Consider the following 12,286-nt stretch of genomic DNA (forward strand, 5'->3'; position numbering starts at 1 on the left):
CAATGCTTGGTAAGAAATGTACGCATTATCCTGCCCATGCAATTGTAACCCCTCTGTACAGTTTGTTCACAAATAAAATAAAATAAAATTTAAAAAAAAAAAAGAAATTGAAAGTAACTTCCTAGACTGACATAAAAAACTATATTACTCACTAGATGAAAGACATAAAACAGTTTTGTTTTTGTTCTTGTAGTTTTTGTTTCAGTTTTGTCTGGTCTTGGGCTTGAACTCAGGGCATGGGCACTGTTTGTGAGCTTTATTGTTTAAAGTTAATGCTCTACTACTTTGAGCCGCAGCTCCACTTCTGCTTTTCTGGTAGTTAGTTGGAGATTATAGTCACAAACTTTCTTACCCAGGCTGGCTTCTAACCATAATCCTCAGATCTCAGCCTCCTGAGTAGCTAAGATTATAAGCATGAGGCACCAGTGCTTGGTGTTTAAGGTGTCATAGAGCTCTACCTTTGTGAGATAATTTTAATTAAGGTTTGCAAAAGTTGTAGCATTGAGCAGATGATATTTCAGGGTCATATTCTGGAACCTATATGTCTGTAAATTCCTTTTAAATCAGAAATATGAATGCTTTAGACCTTGAAATTTTTAACAAGATTAAATCTGAATTATTTGTATCGTCACTCATGAAGAATAATCACCCACCAAAGAGGATTTTTTTTCATAAAAACAAAGAACTTAACTTTTTTTCTCTGAGTGCCTTGCCATTAGAATAAAAAATTGGCTCTTTGTATCATTTAGTGTTCTACATTGAAAGTAAGAGACAGTAAGAAGGATAATACAACTTAGTATAGTTAAAAAGTAAAATTTAAGTTGTATTTGTATAGTAACTGGCTGACCAGAATTCCAAATTAAACAACTATTAGTCCAGAATAATTGATTTGTTTATTTGACTCACCCTTTAGAGGAACACATCAATGCCAATGGGAAATCTATACCAGTTGCTCTTTTAGGAACTTATAGGTCAGTTGCTCAGTGGCCCCCAGGTGAGTGGAAGTGGGTATATTAGGCACAATCTCATGTTTGGTCATGTACCATACACCATGCCTCCCAAGTCAGTAGCTCAGTGTGATTAATATCTAATGAAATGATAAATCTGTATGTAAGTCTTCTGTAAAAAAAGAATAGAGGCAAGCAGGAAATATATACAGAAGTACTAACCATTTTCTAATTTGAATTCCATTACATGGTCTTGAGAATCAAAAAAGACAAGAAAGAGAACAAAACAATAAATACAGTAACAAAAATGGGAGACAGAAGCCAGACCAGGAGGCTCACAGCTAGAATGTTGGCTACTCTTAGGCTGAGATCTAAGGAATGTGGTTCAAAGCCAGCCTGGGAAAGGAAGTCCATGAGACCCTTATCTCCAATTAACCACAAAAAAAAACAACAAAAAACTGGAAGTGGAACAGTGACTCAAGTTGTAGAGTGCTGGTCTTAAGCAAAAAGCTCAGGTACATCACACACACATACACACACACACACACACACAGGAAAATAAAGGGCAAATAATATGATGTGGATTGTAAAAAAGGCAAAACAATGAGTCTCTGAAAATTGGGATTGTTTTTTAAGATAAAAATAATTAAAGAGAGTTAGCCATGCTGGTTCATGACTCTGATCTGAGCTTCTTGAGTAGCTAAGATTATAGTCATGAACCACCTTAAAAAAATGATCCCAATTTGAAGTATCACAGACTTCAAAACCAGCCTGAGCAGCAAAGTCTGTGAGAGTTGTCTCCAATTAACTACCAAAAAAACAAAAGTAGATCTGTGGCTCATGAGCTAGGACACAAAAAGCTCAGGGACCATGCACAGGCCTTGAATTCAATCCCCATGACCAACACAGGCACAGACACACACAAAAATACCACCACCAACAACCACAACCAAATATTAAGGAAGTCAGCTTTCTTGATAATAAGTGACAGAAACAGAGTAGATATTGGGGGAAAAGAAGCCAACAAGAAATGGTGTGGAAAACTTGTGGTTGCTAAGCATTTGGTTCTACGGTAAGACAGCCATATACTGCCATGATTAATCAGATAAAGTATTTATATTACATTCTATATGGAATGGGATGTTACTGAGGAGATTAAGCAAGGATTTTAAGTTATGTGATGTGGTATACATAACACAAAATGGTGAGACAAAGGACAAGGGGGAACCAATGCAAAAGCAATGCTCACAAGGCACTATGTTGGAACTGATCTGTACAACTTGGAAGGAGGTGGGAGAGGGAATGTGAGGCAGCAGATAACAAGCTCAACAATGAATATACTTATTCCCTTACTTATGTAACTGTAACCCCTCTGTATATCACCTTGACAATAAAAATACATAATTTATTTTAAAAAAGAACAAGGTATTTGCTTGACCAAAACTGCATTCCATGACTTCAGGAGAGAAACCAGTCAATTTTTATGATAATCATTGTATAGATGAGATATTCTTGATCTGGAGCAATGTTTGTGGGAAAGGTAAAAAGTACAACTAAGATACTGATGGTATAGAATGTGTTGGAGAGGGACCAGAAAAATTCTATATACTTGTTTTAGATATTTTATATGTCCTACTGGACATCTATCTGGGAGAAATATACAGTAGGTAAGTGGATACAAAAATTGGAGTTTAGGGGGGGAGGGAAGAGGGTGGGGGGGAGGGGGGAAGGAGAAGGATTGGGATGGGGGGGAGGGGGGAGGCTGGGAAGGGATGGGAAGGGTAAAAAAAGGAGGAGGCTGCAATGCTTGGTAAGAAATGTACGCATTATCCTGCCCATGCAATTGTAACCCCTCTGTACAGTATGTTCACAAATAAAATAAAATTAAATTAAAAAAAATAATGGACAAGAGAGTCCAGAGGAAGATGGTGGAGAAGCTGGAAGCTAAACAAACAAAAAAAATGGAGTTTAGCAGAGATATTAAATCTGTGTGTGTTGCATATGTATATTGAAAATTACATGCCACTCATATATGCTAGTATGTGCATAGATAAATATGATCATGTAAAAATCTGAAAAACTCTGAAACCAAATTTCCAGAATTTATAGTATTTAGCACAATTCTGTACAAAAAATTTACCTAATTTTGAATGAGAATATCTAACTTAGAAATAGTCATGCTGTATATTGCTTCACTTTATAATTTACATGTAAAAGTGAGTGACAAAGCAATTGGAAACACTTTTAATAGCTGCTCCTATTGTTACCTGAGTTGAAATTAATGGATAATATCATATACTTAGTAATACTGTATCTTAAATAGAATTTAGCTAATTATAAAAGAAATTTTGACAAGTTGAACTACAATGAAGTAAGCTAGAATTAAACTCCAATTAAAATTGATAGAATTGAGACTTTTATCCAATTTTATTTTAAGTTATTTATATGTATATATACATGCATATACATATGTGTATTCATAATATTTAAATTCCTGGGTGTGTTGTATAATTGGTAAATGTGTGTGTGTATGTGTGTGTGTGTGTGTGTTGTATAATGGTCATCTTAAATAGTTATCATTTCTTTATGGGTAAAACATTAAAAAATATTTTTCTTGTCTCTTAAAAATAGAGCCACATTACTATTACCAATAGTATTCATCATAATAGTACATTACAACATTATATTTCAATGTAACTATAACAAGACTCATTCAGCTTGGTTTGTTTTTCTAGGTGCTTCTGAAGCTCTAGGGTACAGAGTGGAGGAAAAATTTGGGGAAATGACCTAGAGCAAGTGTAAGGTTTTGGAAGCAGGTCTAGATAATTCTGGTGGAGACTCAGAAGACCACAATAATGCAAAGAATTCAGGTGTTAAGCTCTGTGCTCCTGTGGTTTCAGATGGAAATGGAGACACTATTGGCTGATAGGCTCTGTGTTGTATATTTGGAAGACGAATTTTGCTACATTATAATCATACCTTAAGGTTTTTTAGTAAGGTTTTCTTTAGCAATATATGTTAATTTGGAATTAATGTCAGAATACATCATGTGGTATTGTACTAATTTTTCAAACCACTTACATCACTTTTAAGCACCAAAAAAGTGTGTGTATATGTGTGTGTGTGTGTGTGTGTGTGTGTGTCCAAGAAGTTAAAACATTGAGGAAGAAATTATTTTAAGCGAAATGAACCCCAAGACAGGAACACAAGAGGTTTTATCTTTGTCTCTGTTCTTCTGAATGTACTTATAATGTACTATGTGATTATTTTTTGTTTCTTTTGTATGTTTCTTCCCCACAGTAGGTGCCCTGAATCTTGTATATACACTTCACTTTTTCTAATTTGGGGAGGGGAAGGGAAAAAAATGCTTAAATAGGGATCAGGTTGACCCATCGTAACAATGAAATGTACACAACACTATGTTGAAAACAAACTTTACAACTTCGTTGAGGTGGAGCGAGTAGTTGTGGACATGGGGAATGAAGAGATGGTAGGAGAAAAACAAAGGACTAGGCAACAATGCTCAATAGAAGATGTACTCATTACATTACTCATATAACTGTAACCCTTTGTACAATATTTTTATTAAAAATGTATAAAAAAGAAATAGAGAACAGAAAATAGAAAAGGACTTGCAAGCTGGGCATCACACCTGTAATCCTAGCCACTCTGGAGGTTGATATCTGAGAATCATCCAGCTAAGGCAGAAAAGTCAGTGAGACTTATTTCCAGTTAACTACTAAAAATCTGGAAGTGGAGCTAGGGCCCACGTCGTAGAGTGCTAGCATTGGCACAAAATCTCAAGAAAAATATAGGCCCCTAATGCAATGCCTGAATCAGAGACAAAAATACATAAATAAATAAAGAGGGAGGGCAGGGAGTAGGGGAGTAAATACTTGGAGTTCTCTGACAATTTTTCTTTTGCAAGGGAATATCTGAGTATTATAGCTTTGGTTTTGAAAAGTGGGTAGTCCTATGATTCCTGGTAAATGTCTAAATAGAGCAACATTAATTTGTTCTGACTCAATTTTGTTTCTGAATGCATATTCATGACTTACTGACATGCTTACTGGAAAAGACTGAATCAGTATTCTTTGTATGAAAAAGTATTAAATGCCTTTAGGATAGAGAGATATGTTAGTGTTAATCAAGAATATGCATTTATCTCAGTTGCTTGGTTCTGAATATGTTATAAATGCAAAACTGTCCTCACCTCCTGCTCAATCTTGCTTCATCTATCCGTGAAGTTCATGCCTGTATCTTGTTAGGCATAAATAACATGAAAGATACTAAGTATAAATGTGACTAAAGCCTTGTCACCTGGATCATAAGGAAATTCTTTCCATCTTTATATGTAGATGGGTTTTCTTGCACCTGTAATTACCTTTTCTCATTTTGAATAAGCACCACTTTACTAGTCACTTAGTTCTTCCATGCAAATCACAAGTAAACAAAACTGAAATCTAGGTCACATGCCAATCAGAATAATACAATTCTCTAACTACATTGTAATAGATAAGAATTTCACTTACTATGAACAAAATGTTGAGAGTTTATAAAAAACTTATAATATGAAGATAATATATTATTATTCACATATATATACTGTATTATTATTTTATCCACAGCAAATAAAATTAGAATTTTTACTATGTTCTGCATAGGGAAATACATTTTTGAGAGTTCAAAATATTTCTTTAATATGTAACATGGATTCCTGTTTCAAAGATTAAGCAAAAGAAAAATACAAAAGGCTCTTATCAGCAAAAGTGCTAAGTTATTAATGGAGAATCAAACACAATAAAATAGGTTATAAATCACTTTGCAATCCCAAATACAGCTACATGGAAAGTCAAATTGAGGATTGTAAAAAGTGAAGTCTCAGATATAAGTATTACTAAAATCATGACAATATTAGACAGATTGTTATCTTTACCCAGATTTGTTCATATTCCCCAATATTATTTTAAAGGTCCAAAACATTTGATTTACAAAAAGACAATCTCAAAAAAAAGACAATCTCTTAGCTGTTTTGCTTTTCCACAAAAAATAAAACCCCAATAATTATAAGTTGCACATTATTTTCTGAAATAAGGAAAGGGGGTTAACTGTGCTGAAGTAATATACCTCTGTATATAACTCTATATTACTTACAAACTTCAATTTTCATGCCTCATCTGTAGTAGAGATAACTTTACACTCCTGTGGATTTTGTCCTTATAAAATGATATGTTAAGTAAAACATTAAGCCCTCTTCCTGATACAGCACTCATGGATGTTAGTATTAATATTGCATTAGAATGTGCTTGTGGAGTAATTTTTAAATTAAATTTAGATTTTGTATTTATTTGTTGATTTATCAAAATGTCTCCCATCTCCATAGTTTTTCATACTCTATCATATTTTATCTTAGCCACTTGATATATCCTGGGTCTCATTCAAATTTCAATTATTTTACTTATTTGGATGCATATAAATTAACAGGTTTTTACTCTTGAAAGTTTGATTTGATTCTCAAACATTTCCAATAAGAACGGATTCAATACTACCTGAGTCCCTTTGACATGTTCCCATTTTCCATTGTTATTTGAGCACCTAATTGGTGTTGCTAGAGAAAAACAACAACAACAAAAACAAAAATATGTCTCAAATTCATCTCACTCTTGGTCTTTCAAACTGTGGAATCAATCATTTCTCAGTAGAATCTTCACCCCCATTTTAATGTGCTTTAGAAGCAAAAATCTTTGTGTTGAATAAGGTCAATAAAGTAGTGTGTTACTGTGTTTAGTTCTACAAATATATATTTGCTTATGGATATTTACAGATATTTACATTGTAGGTGTTTACATTTATATTTTCTCAGTATTGCTCCATATTCTTTTAGAACCATGAAATCATACCAATAATTCCACCTGTGCTCTGAGACTATTGGTCCTAGTGGATTTTTTTTCTCTATTTCATATTTGTACCAACTTACTCTGAATGCAATACTTCTAGATCTCATTATTCTTAATTCATTTTAGTTGTTTGGTGAAAACCCTAGCAAATCTCTCTGCTTCATGGGCTAATTCCTAGAAGTTGCCCAGTTCAGACTGTTCCAGTCTGAGTATCAAGCCCTTTGGATCTCCCAATCATCAACTTGAACTCTAAAGCCACTTCCACACCATCCCCTTGCAAAGAAATCCTGTGAGTTGAATCCTCCTTCATTCATTCTCATACATCCTTTCCCTTTCAACCCTTTCCCTCACTCTTCTTGATTTTCTAAAATATACTTTAGATTCTCTTCTGCACTTTCTTCCTTTTCTACTCTTCATTAGTCCACCCCTTCCCCCTTGACTCAACCCTACCCCTTTAAAGTACCTTTTTTCCTGGTGTTTTATTTTGCTGAACGTGGACTTTGCTCTTCAAAGAATTTACCCTACTTGAAATCTCTCTTGAATACACTGCATTTTAGTTAGTGCACGTGATTACACTTGCAAACTATTCAATGTATTTATATGACATTTTAAAATAAATCTAGTTTTCACATATAGGGAAAATATGGATCTTTTGTCTCTTTGGGCCTGACTTACTTCAGTTAACATAATTTTTCCATCTTTCCATTTCTTTACATTATCATTACATTACTTCAGTTAACATAATTTTTCCATCTTTCCATTTCTTTATACTATCATTCTAATGGATGAGTAAAATTCCATTGTGTGTATGAATATACATACATTTACATATACATATATGTATATATTTATATATATACATATATATGCCATATTTTCTTGATCCATTCATCCATTGGGAGTCCTCTGGGCTGATTCCATACTTTGACTATAGTGAATAATGTTGCAATGAACATGACTGTGCTGGTAGCCTTACTGTATTCTGGTTTGCATTCTTTTGGACAAATGCCCAGGAGTGAAATTGCTATGTCATAAGTTTTCACTTCTGAGGAACTTCCACACTGCTTTCCAGAGTGGTTGTACAAATTTACATTTCCATCAACAGTATGTTAGGTTTCGATTTTGGCTACATCTTCACGAGCATGTGTTATTATTTTGATAGCAAATAAGAGAAACATTTCAGAGAGAAAGCGAAAGAAATGACAGACAGGTAAGCAGAGATAAAGATTATTTACATGAGCTTATATAAGCATTAAATGATCAAGTTTGTCACCTAAATATATTTCATCAGCTAATATAAACCAAAAACAGAGATAGATAGATAGATAGATAACGTTAACCAGGTTTGCAGGTTTGAAAAATCCATCCCTAAGCAGTAATTAGTAAATGCTATTTATTTCCATAGTCTTTGGTGAGTCAGTTAATTTTTTAGGGTGCATACTGGAGTAATTCTATGTAGGTGGTTAAGAAGGTGTGGTTTAGAGGCTAAGGTGAGCTAAGCTGTTTCTTGGTCAATGTAAAATTTAGAGGTTTTGCTATGTATTTCAAACATTGAGGATGAAAGAATGTGGATCATAATTCAGAATCAGTTTTAATAAGACTCCCTGGTAGATTTAGTAATAGAGTCTAATGACCACCAACCTAAAAGATCAAGGACTCTTCTTTCTAGCCCAAGGCACCATGGACCCAATTCCAATATTATAATAGGCAAATGGTTGTACATTTCTCACTAGATTCACATTTACTCTAAAAACAAATTATGTCAAAGCAAACACTACTACAACATCAAATATTTTTAAAGTAGGCCTAGACTACTTAAATATTATAAAGAGAAATTATTTCTATGTCTAACTTAGTAAAAGATCTATAATTATCTAAAGTTCTCAGAAATAATTGCTTTTTGTACTTTGCAATATCAAGTGAAAGTTTGAAAACTCTAATTACCTGTTCAAACTATTTAAAGTAGTTTCTTGACATTACTCTACACCTCAAGTATCATAACCAGTACATCTTATAAGAAAGTAATTGTGTAATTAAAAATTCATTTGTTATTTCTCATATCAAAAGTATTTTAATATAAAATAATGTGTTTCTTCTAAGAGTTTAAAATGTATAATGATAACACATAGATACAACATTTGATGGAATAGCAAAATGATTTCTACTTTTAAAAAGTTGCTAAAGTGGTGAAATATATTCACTACTTTTTCTGTGTACTAGAAATAAAATGGAAGACTTATATGGTGGTTCACTTCTATAATTTCAGCACTGGGTTGGTGATTGAGAGAATTGTGATTTAGTGTCTAGCCCTGGTTACATAGTGAGTTTGAGGCCAGTCTCTACTACAAAGAAGCAGAGAGATAAATTGTATATCATAATATACATAAAAAGAGATTATCTTAATGTGGCTTAAGGGGCATCAAATCAGAACATAAGTAATATGTGTTTCTCCCATATTTTGTTCATTTTAAATGAACTTGCCATGTTACCTTGTCTGTGAACACTATAAAAGGTATGTGAAATACTTAATTAAAAGAAGCTTTATCATGGGTCATGTTCTCCCTTGATACAGACCATTGCATAAAATAGTCATATTATTATGAAATAGTATAGAAATAAAGCACAAACTGTAAAAATTTTATACTGCAGTTATTTAGACTCAATCCTTGTGTTCAAAATGCCCAAGTAATTGGGGGTTTCCTTTGTGTTTTTGAGGAAGAAACAAATTAACTTTTTTTAGTCAGTGTCATGATAACAAAATGCTACTGAGTAGAAAAACTTTTAAAGAACAGAAATGTGTTCTTCATAAGCTTGAAGGTTGGATATTTGAAGATTGAGGTACTAACAGTTTTGTGCTTTGAAGTGGGTCAAGATTCTACTTCCATGTCTGTGGCATAAGTTGGAGTCATCTAGAGAAAAGCAATGCTGTTATGACCTGGTAGAAGATAAAAAGCAGAAAGGGAAGGCACTGATTTGAACATGGCCTCTTGGAAGATGTAGCTTTTGCTATACCACACTCTGTGCCAGTGCCTTGATCATGGACTTCTCAGCTTCCATAACTGAGAAAATGCATTCCGCTTGTTAGAAAATTATACCATTGGAGGATTCTATTAACTAAACTAGAAAAGACAATAATATGGGCTTTCTATAATTTTGGATACTTGATTTTGCCATGCCTATAGATAAAACATATCTTTACTATGAGAGCTCAATAGAAAACATAAATATGCAAATGCTATAGGAAGATGTCTGACAATCTCAATATTCAAATCTCTGCAAGTTTCTGAGTACAATAGCATGGAAAGGCCAGGAAAAGTAAATAAAGACCAAGTAATTATCACAATGGTTTGATAGCTCATTTCTGGTAAAGAAGTACATTTAACTTTACTACAATGTCAGTCAGTGTCAAGGTCATTCATAGGCTTACCTACACAGTTATCTAACCAATTACATTGTCTTTTATTATTCCTCAGCATTAATTTAAAAGCTCAATAAATACTTGCATTTTGTTTACTTAAGTACAAGATTGAAGAATTCTCCACTTAATTCATTGTGGCCAACATTGACTAGAAATTCTAAAATTCTAATTATTTTGTATTTTAATTTTACATGAGTTTCTGTAGTTAGATGTTACTTCTAACGACATCATGGAGCTCTGTTTAGATGCCTTCATTTATGAGTGAGAAATAGAAGACACGTAAGCAGCTTTTCCAAGTTTACACAGCTACAAAGTGATATTGCCATTATTCAGACCTAGAGCTTGACATCTAAAGTAAACTCTCTGATGTCTTAAATAAGAGAACCTTATCTATCTTACATGGTGAGGTAAAACAAAAGTTGCCTAAAATGCACATTGTGGCCCTGTGTTAAGATGTGCAACATGTGGTATTTAAAATACCATTGAAAGCAGAATATATGCACAAATGTTGTGGGAGAGAATGTAGGAGGAATTTCTGTAATATTGCATTCATAGAGTCACCACCATTATAAAAAATTAATATGAAGTTAATGATGTCATTGTGTCACAAGTCATGTACATCTCTTCTTTTAATACACACATGTTATAAAGTCAGTATAACTATTCTACTTTGGTTATAGATGAGAGAACAGTAAACAGAAAAATGAAGTTGCATGTTCATGGGCACACTTATGCAAGAGGAAAGAGATTGTGACATGTTTATTATCCATAAATACGCTAGTAGAAGCCTCTGTGACCTTTTAGCTCATTTACCTCAATGTGGATAAAGAATATCTCTCGTTATAGCTTTGTGGATTTTCTCTTGAATTTAAGCCCAGACATGACCGGTCCTCAGACTCAGTTATACTTTTTCATACCATTACTTTCAGATTTAAGCTACATAATGGAAAAAGGTTATGAACATTTGCTTTGAATGACATTGTTAATCTAGTTTTTTTTCTTTTTTTTTTTACTTTCCCACAAATAAAGTTTCTTCAGTAAGTGAATAAAGCAAGATGGAATGAAAATACAAATCTCAGATTCAGATACCAAAGCATCTAGGTTTAAAATTACAGCTCTGCCAATTGCGTGTTCCTTTAGGCAAGTTACTAAAACTACTGTGTAAATTGCATAGTCTTTGCCCATATTTTTACTATCATTAACACAAGTTTTATTATTTATTATTATCACATTTTTAAATCAGTACAGCACAGGTAATACATGTCATTTATCGTGGGTATTTATTACATCACATTTATCACATCGTCTAAACTGTGTTGTCTGATATAGATGGTGCTGGACAATGTGACAATAGAAATATGACTACCATAGTTGAATAACTTACTGTTTGTAAGTTTATACAGGTAGAATTATCTAAGACATTGCCCAAATTGTGATAAATAAGACAGATTGCTTAATCATGAATAGGAGGTAGAAAGGGAGTGTCCAGAAAACAAGGATTAGATAAATAAAATGTGACAGTGGAGTGTTATTTAGTCATAAAGATCAAAAGTATATTCTTTGTAAGAAAATGAATGGAACTGGAGATCATCATTTAAGTGAGATAAGACAAACTCACAAAGACAAAAGTGGAATGTATTCAGTCACATGAAATTGTATTTGATACTTTTGACTAATAAACAAGATAAAATTGAGGTTAAAATCACTATTGAATACATCATATATAAAAGGTACAACAATAGGCATCTTATGGAAAAAACATAGTTACTCATAGAGATGTCTTTTTCCATGCATCCTGTGAAATCATATCTTTATTCTAGGATGTTTTTCTTTATATTTTATTATTATTATCTTTAAGAAGTTGTATAAAGGTTTATCATTTAACAAAGCAGTATATGAATACAATGTATCTTGATCCATTTCACCTCCTTCAACAATTTTGTCCCTCTTTGCCCACCCATTCCCTAACATTTCCCAATTTTGTATTGTATATGATGAATACTTGACTGTATTCTCCCTCCTAC

This window comes from Dipodomys ordii, unplaced genomic scaffold (assembly GCF_000151885.1).
Source record: "Dipodomys ordii isolate 6190 unplaced genomic scaffold, Dord_2.0 Scaffold93, whole genome shotgun sequence".
In the NCBI taxonomy this organism is placed as follows: Eukaryota; Metazoa; Chordata; class Mammalia; order Rodentia; family Heteromyidae; genus Dipodomys; species Dipodomys ordii.